This window comes from Asterias amurensis, chromosome 6, assembly GCF_032118995.1.
Source record: "Asterias amurensis chromosome 6, ASM3211899v1".
Taxonomy (NCBI): Eukaryota; Metazoa; Echinodermata; class Asteroidea; order Forcipulatida; family Asteriidae; genus Asterias; species Asterias amurensis.
The window spans coordinates 6,309,933-6,318,952 of NC_092653.1; the positions used below are offsets into that span (position 1 = coordinate 6,309,933).

General features: G+C 38.6%; 1 protein-coding gene across 1 annotated transcript in view; it reads right to left on the bottom strand.

Annotated features, from left to right (window-relative positions):
* LOC139939030 (uncharacterized) overlaps positions 1–5,855 on the bottom strand; it is a 38,662-nt gene extending 32,807 nt beyond the window's left edge. Inside the window, exon 1 of the mRNA XM_071934741.1 lies at positions 5,760–5,855. The gene's annotated coding sequence lies outside the window, so the exon portion shown is untranslated. The remainder of the gene's footprint in view (positions 1–5,759) is intronic.
* Positions 5,856–9,020: the final 3,165 nt, after the last annotated feature.

Sequence of the window (9,020 nt, forward strand, 5' to 3'; positions counted from 1 at the left end):
CGCCTCGGGGTCTTAGCTCCAACAGCACACACAAACAGGAAACATGGAAATTCCGATCGCACGCGCGTTTCCTTCCATAAGATTGTGTCTTCAAGTTCACAGACTGCATCTGAGAGTGTCGCCTTAGTACGATTTTATGATGCAGCATTTCAAATTGATATTCACGGAAGTAAATATACATGGATTTTTTTCCCTTCGGGCACTGGGGAGGATGTGGACTTTCGATGCCTTGTTGTCAAGGGTTTTGAGGGCTCAGCAACACCGCCCCAATCCCATCCTCCTCGTCAGACACCCGAACACAATATTATCACTGACTTAAATGGCAGTGATTCAATCGGGTCAACCTTACAATGCACCTGAGAAAATGTTTAAGCCGTCCTCTCGCGATATTCCGATTTTATACCGTGTGTAGGCCTACCAATACAAAGAGGATGATGAAAAGTTAAATTTTGAAAGTTCATTTATTTTTTGTAAATCATGAAATAAACAAGTCAACGATTGAGCAATTCAAATCGAACTCCTCCTTATGGATAAGGGCATGGATATGCCGAGATGGCGAGGATTTGGAGATTTTTAGGCCCAGCCTCGAGCCCATTCCCCCATCTTCCTGGACCGCGCATCCATGCAGACGGGAATCGAACCCTCGCAGGATTGACCAGTGCCAAATACCTGCCCGTTATAGAGCTCAATGAATGCATTGTTGTGTTTTACCAAGCACTCTGCACACACTAAATATGTGTTATTGTTATAATCACTGTTATGTAATGAATGTATTTATGGCCATTAGTTGCCACGTCATGCAGAAAATAATGGTACTCAAAAGACGTAATCCTCCGAACACCTTTTGGACTTAATTCTGCAATTTTAAATTGCCAATGAGGCGCTATACCGGACGTTGCCATGGTTGCGTTTGATACAAATAATTGTCAACTGAAGCATGGCGATGCTAATTTGTGAACTCTGACGGCGTTATGGCGGGAACTCACGCTTGAAATTCACAAAATGCTTCTTCGACAGCGGCAAAGAAACCCAGTGCAATAATGAAGGAAGTGAACATTATGGTGTACTTATGGATCCATAAAAGATATTCACATACCGTCTGCTGTTTTTCCACACTAGACTGATGAGCATTCCGTTTTTCCACACTAGACTGATAAAAATTTCTTCACAAATCAGAATCGGAATACCCTGGAGGGGATTGTTGGATTTTTTAAATAAAATTTCATGTTTTTCGAAAGAAAGAAAAAACAGAAACTGTAATGTCATGTTCGGACGGTTATTCAGAAACGAGTTTGGAGGTGGGCTTCTTCTTTTTTGTGCGTGTAAATGCTGGGAGTGTTCTCTGTCAGACAGGGTATCACTCTAAAAAACAACTAAAGAGTTGAATTCAATATCTTGCATGAGTTCGGTGAGTGACTACACTTCGAAAGTGTTGGATCCAGCATTATATAATGTTAAATCCATCGTTTCAAAGTATTCAGTCTACAATTTAAGTGCCAGTTTAACGTTTAAAAAGCTGATCCAACAATTCCAATGAATATTTTTGAGAAATGTTGAAATAACACTTAAATTATTGAATTTAACCCTTTTTACGTTGGATCAAAAAATTAAAATGCTAGATTTAACAAACAAAACGCTGGATCCAACACTTTCAAAGTGTCACTCACCGAGCTCATGCAAGTGTTGGATTCAACTCTTTGGTTTTAAGAGTGTATATCGTTTTAAAGGCACTGTTCTCACCTTTGGTAATTGTCAAAGACCTGAGTATTCTCACTTAATGTTATCTCAACAAACCTGTGAAAATTTTGTCTCAAATGGTCACCAAAGTTGCAAGAGTATAATGAAAGAAAGAACATTGTCGTACAAATGTTTGTACTTTCAGATGCCTGAAAAGAGATTGGCCGAATTAATCTCAATTTTGAGTGAGAAAATACACCTTTCTCAAAAACTATACTATATTTTGCACAAGTTTTTTATCAGGGAGCTCTCCATTGCTCGTTACCAGTTAAGGTTTTATGCAATAGCAATTATTTTAAGTAATTACCAAGTGTCAAGATGCCTTTAACGTACGAGTCGGAAAAGGTTATACAACTATCATTACTTTTTTAAAACAGTCATGAGTTGGACAGCTTTCAAATATGACAGCTGTCGAGTTTCACTTGTAATATTTCCGTGTAAGTGACGGTTTTGATGGACTAAAACCACTTAACTGTAAATCGTCGTTTTCTGAAACTCGCCTAGACTTCTTAAATTTAAACAAGCCGTAAAAAGCTTTGATTTGCGACTCAAAAGTTTCTATCTAAAAAGTTAATAAAATAATGAGTTTGTGCAACAGGCCATCTGATTATATTATGCGCTGAAGGGCGGCCAGCCGTTAGAGCAGAGGACCAGGAAGTACGATTACCTTTTATAGTTTTGGCACATTGAAAATGAACATTACTCTTCGTTCGATCTTATACATACTACTTATAAATGCATGAAGTTCACTCACGGGTAACAACAAGCAATGTGTCTTCGAGAAGTGCGTGAGTGTACCTTTAAAATTGTGCCACATTATAAACATTATAAACTAGTGGTTTAAACCCGCCGAGGCCTGGTTCTTGACAATTTACCTCGACTTCGTCTCGGTAAAATTATTAAGAACCAGGCCTCGTTGGGATTAAACCACTAGTTGAAAACCTCTTCACCACACATTGATTCCCTTATTACTTTTCGATTTATCTTATAAATGCATGAAATCCATATTGGGAACAAGAAATCTTCAAGGATGCGCGTTTGAAACCTTAAAAGTTATTTCGTTCTTGGAATTCATACAAAAAGCAGTGTGAGTGCGCGTACCTTTTGGCACAATAGATACACATTCTTTTTGACGTAGTAATTCATATTGAGTATACAACATAATTCTGCGTCTTCGGGAAGTGCTCGTCTGTGTAGCCGAGCTTGAGCTTGACTCTTCGGATCAGACGCTATAGACAACCTCATCCCCGCATCAACGTGCGCTTGCACTATATGCTCCTTCATTGACCACCGGTCACCCCTTGAAAGTACGGTAAAAAGGGTATCGTTGTACAGTTTAATCCGGTATCCATGGCAACACTCTCGCGATTGCAAAAGAGAGAATTCTACAATAGCTGTGTGCAATATTTATTTCTGTCTTTGTTAGAACAATAATAAGCGTTGGTTTGAGCGAAAAAGGCAAAATAATTCAAGGTGAATTATTGTTTTGTTCACTAATGAATGGCTATTGTCATAACGTTCCCGCGGGAAACAGTAAGTGACAGGGTCACGGTGTGTGGTTGAATAACTTGTTTTTTCCCCTTCAGTTTTGAAAAGGCATTCTCGAATTACCTCCACTGAATAAACGACACAATACCTGTATTCCTGTATTATGCAGCAAAAATCATGTTGATATGAATTTTTCTGATGTTCGGCGTGTAATTTTTTTTTTAAATGCGTCATTGCGATGTATGATAGCCAACATTATAGGCCTAGCGTCTCTGTTTTTAGATTTAAAACAAGTGAGGCTGAGAAAAATAACTTAAAACCCAAAGCGACGAATCATTACAATTTTCGCTTTAACATTGAACATCGACACTTCAGAGATTTATCAAGTTTAAAAAAAAAGGTACTACAAACAAAACAATGCAATTAACAATGATACAAACTAACAAACTCAAGTAACTTTATAGGACAGAGGTAGGTGGGGTTTTTAATTATTATTTGAAGGAACTCATCAGGGAATCAAACGAACAGATTGAGGAAGACGGTTCCATCATTTTGGACCTATGACCCTATATATATTTGTACGTGATCCGGGTGCATTCACAACAGCTGATGGATCTCAAATTGTACAAAGACTGGCGGGTGGGGAGAAGGTTGCAAAGATAACTGCAACGAACTTTGATGAAAGGTCAGGAAGTCATTATAATAGACTGCCAATTTGTCGGACACGGCCTTTTAAGTCCTTGATGGACATTATACATCAGCTTATAATATAAGGTTCACTGGCTGACATTTTAACCTACGAATACAGACGCCTTCAACTAAAACCGTCATTCTTGATATTATGACCAACTTATTTTTAACGAATACTCAAAACTGACTGGTTGTATGCTGTTTTAAAGGAACACGTTGCCTTGGATCGGACGAGTTGGTCTATGAAAAAAGCGTTTGGAAAGATGTTTTAAAAGTAGAATACAATGATCCACACAAGTTTGCCTCGAAATTGCGTGGTTTTCCTTTTACTGTGCGAACTAACACGGTCGGCCATTTATGGGAGTCAACAATTTGACTCCCATAATAAATGGCCGACTGTGTTAGTCGACGAGGTAAAAGGAAAACCGTACAATTTCGAGGCATGTTTGTGTGGATCATTGTATTCTACTTTTACAGCATATTTCTACATATATACATTTTATAACAAACGCTTTTCAAAGACCAACTCGACCGATCCAAGGCAACGTGTTCCTTTAATTGAAGGCTGAAATAAAGGAGTATGAATCAATTTTATTAGGAAACGACTCGGTTTGAAATTAGGTTTGCCGAAGCACCATGTGTAAATCGCTTAAATTTAATTATTTATACTCGTCGAAAAAAAATTGACGCATCGCTTATTCTTCTTACAAAATACTTTGTATAATAATTATAAGGCCGACCAGCAGCAGTACACAGACGAGGACGTTTACCGACGTCTATATAACACGGCCATGTGACACCGTTGAAGTCATCATTCATCGTCCATTAACCAACAAAATAATAAAATATTAATATTTCCTCCATAAAATATGAATCCCCTCAGTTGGAGAGAGACGAAATGAAGATGTTTCCGTGTCATCCATTTACGGAAGAGATAATGTGTCGAACGGTAAATAGGCAAGGAGTGACAGGTGTTCACGCAAACACCCCTATGACTAGCGGCAAAAAAACACTGCATGTGTAAAGTGACGCTTGAATCGTGGTGATGAGATGCTTTTACTAATTTCAACAAAATCATTACACGTTCACTCGTGTAAGTCTCAAATTGTAACAATTTTGTAAACATTTTTCGCGTACTAATAAATTCAGATGTAGACTCGCTCATTACTTGAAAATTCACTTCAAAAATACCCCAATAATCAGCGGCATAAAACCACTCACGCCTGTTGACAGTTGACGCTTAATCGTTTTGAGTATCTTTGCTTTTACCAAAACAAAAACATTACACTTTCACAATTATTTTTGCAAATCACTCATTACTTGAAAGTTCACTTAAACACGAACCTGCTGACTAGCGGCAAAAACACTAACTGTGTAAAGTGACGCTTGGGTCGTATATCAAGGACAGAACTGAGAAATCTCCCGAATAATCCGAAAAATCTACTCCGCGGTAAAGGCAGTTTAGAAGAACAACTCTACCTGGCAAATAATTTATGGTGTACCGCACAAAAATACACACTCACTCAAATACATCTTAAAAATTGTAATAAACAAATGGAAATTTTTCGCGGATAGGCCTACAATTAATCATCGAGCAAATAGTGAAGGATTCAGATTTTAACTTGTGGAAATTCACTTAAACACCCCCAACAACCAGCGGCAAAAACACTAATAGGCCTAGTGACGCTTGAATGTGAGTGGGATCGTTGCTACAGCAGACAGCTTTTACCAAAACAAAAAAATGCACTTCCACTCAAATTCATCTCAAATTTTACAATTTGAAGAAATTGTTCGAGTACAATAATCAGCGAGCAAAATAATTAAAGCTTTAGATTTTGACTTACTCATTAGTTGAACATTCAGTCTCGTTATCTCCATATAATAAGAGTTCCTTTTCTCCGGAGGACGGTAATCTTAGGAAAGATGAAATCTTAATCATGTTCGTTGATGAGAGCATTACGCCAGAGAGTGGCAGCATACAGCACGCTGATGTCTCTCTGCATGTCACGTCTGTGTAGGCCTACGATCCAGCTGCGTACGGGCTGCAAGCAAGAAGCGCGGACACCGTGTGTCAATGAAAAGTGGACTCGGCTATACCAAACAGCATGCAATTCAAGCATACAAAACCGGGTTTAATTTGTAAAATCGATTTTCTCTCTTCTATAATTTTGTGTCCAAAGAGATAAACAAAGGTCGGCATTTAGAATGCTACGTTAGAGCATGGTTAGAGCAGTATCCACATCACTCAGTACATGCCCTTGTAAGTTTTCTACGAAACGAATTAACGTACATCATGCAATGGTTTGTTTTTAATTGATCTGAAATTGAATGCTATTTTGGTTTGCATCGCTGATGAAGTTCTGCTGTCTATGAAGTATTTGCGCGCCGGTTTTGTGGAGAGCACTTTATTCGGGAACAAACGGGCAAATAATGCATGAGTGCAAATTTTCTTGTAAATAAATTAATCAGATGACTGCATTAATAATTACTTCGTTACTAGCTTGATAGAGTCCTCGGTGTGGTAAACGCGCTCACTGGTAGCTTGTATGCTTGGACTGACTGAAGATCAGGAGAGGTTTCGTTGATGTTCTCGAATTGGTCGTTATTTTTTAGAGGGCAGTAGTAGGCGATGACAACGGGGGTGTGCGCGCTGCAACAAGCTCCCCAAATCGTACGTTATACCAACCACTTTATCATACAACCCACAAATATTTTTAACTTTCAGCTTGAAAACAAACAAAATTAATTTCTTTTTTACAACTAGATTTCAGATTCCCCATTGAAATTTTGTGGTAGGTGTATGAGCCGTTTGAAACGAAGTTTCGTGTCATTTTATGTCAGACTATCGCCCCAGAAAATGCGATGAAGCTCGATGCCAGTGTCCCACGGAGCATTCGTGCACTTCCGGCCGTCGGTTCCCGATCCAATAGTAACTTTGAAACCTCATTATTTTTTCATAAATTTTCTCCTCGCCTAAAAAGTTCAAGTGGTACGTAACCCCCACGTGGTGATTGCACGACCCCGAGCAAAAATAGAATCAGTCAAGAAAGGTGACAAATTATTACTAAAAAATAATCATAATGCACTTTGTTTTATGGTGCGCCCACCTTTTGGGCGGAGCTCGGAGGGGTCGGGCATTCTGTCCCCTGGTATTATTTATTTATTCAAAATATTTATAAAAATTGAAATTAACAGCAGTATTATGTCCTCCCATGCGGCAAACTGTGTCTTAACTTATTCACCATTAGTCTCTCTTTTGAACCATTTTCCCATTGAATTTCCCGCTTATTGGGGGGGTGGGGGCACAGAATCTCCACTCGGGGCCCTAATATTCTTATTGGAGACTGCATGATGGTGGGCTAATTAAACCATGTTGTTTTGTCAAAAGAAAGAATGATAAGGGCGTTCTATCCATGACGATTCTGTAAACCTAAACAAATTGGAAATTGGAAATTATCATGTAGGGCTTGCGATAGGATAGGGAGCTTGATTCAAAAGAGGGCGCTATACTATCACCATAACTTTATCACATTCGCCGTGTGTGATGTGGGAGACGTGGGCAGAGCTCCCTACCACACCGGTCAGTCATACAGAGTTAGAGTGGTCGCTTGCTGAGGAGAAACGAGATTAGACCTGATATTTATGTGTGATGCCTTACTGAAGTTTGCACAAAATAATGAAGTCGAGCGGGCACAACTTTTTACTTCTGAGAATTAACGGCCAATCATTCGAAATGTTTGATATTATGTCAAGAGTTTAACTATATTCTATGGAAGTCTCGCACGTTCGAAAATTGTGGACCCGTTTGGTGCACGACTGTTTTTTCCCTTCATGCGTGAGGAGGGAGTCCTTCCAAAACATGTTTGAATACGTGGAAGACCTTCCGCGGTCTTGTGACGAATTTCCGAGGACGGCCCTATTCAACTCCCACGTCTTCTCGCCGTAATAGTCTTTTTCGGAACTCGTTGGTCAAAAATACTGGTATAAGAAAAGCTACACTGACAACAGCAAAACTTTGGTAAAGTGACCTGGAGCTGCTTAAAGACACCGGACACCTGTGGTAATATGTCGAAGAGCAGTCTTCTCACTTGGTGTATCTCATTACGCTCAGGCGTGACAATTTGAATCCAATTGGTCGTCGAAGTTATTCGAGAAAGAAAAAAAACATCCTTAGTGTCACATGGTCATATGAAGTTGTGTGCTTTCAGATGCTAATTGATTTCGAGACATCAAAGTATAATTTCGACGTCTTGAAATCAAATTGCGTTTCTCACAATGTTTTATTAATATTTATATACCCAGTCAGTTTCTCTTGTGGTTTATATTGATAATGTTTTATACTATCAACAGCTCTCCATTGCTCGTTAACAATACAAATGCAAGAAAACAACCATTTTTTAAACATATAAATCGTGACAAACAATTACTAACAAAATTGTTTTATTGTTACTAAACATATTATACTCTTATGTTTGAAAAAATAAAAATTCTATTTCCAGGTGACTTTAAGCAATATGTCCTGCTCAAGCAACTCTATGAAATTAATGGCCCAGCCCAGACCACGCCCTTTCGTTGACCTCCTTGGTGTGAACATGGTGTGAGTGACGTGTAGAGCGAAATGCACATTGATCATCAGCAGTATTACACACCATACAAAAAAGACAATATTATTGGTAATTGCCATAGACAAGCCTTCACAGTTGGTGTATCTCAACATATGCATAAAATAACAAACCTGTAAAACTTTGAGCTCAAGCGGTCATCGAAAAGTTGCGAGACAATAATGAAAGAAAAATAACCCTTGTCACAAGAAGTTGTGTACGTTAAGATAATTGATTTCGAAAACTCAAGTTCTAAATCTGAGGTCTTGAAATCAAATTCTTTGAAAATTACTTCTTTCTCGAAACTATGGCACTTCAGAGGGAGCCGTTTCTCACAATGTTTAAAACCATCAACCTCTCCCCATTACTCGTCACACCAAGAAAGGTTTTATGCTCATAATTATTTTGAGTAATTACCAAAAGTGTCCACTGTTTGAAAGAATGCAATTTGGTGACAATTTTTTTTACACAAGGATCAAGACTTCAACAACAACAACAACAACA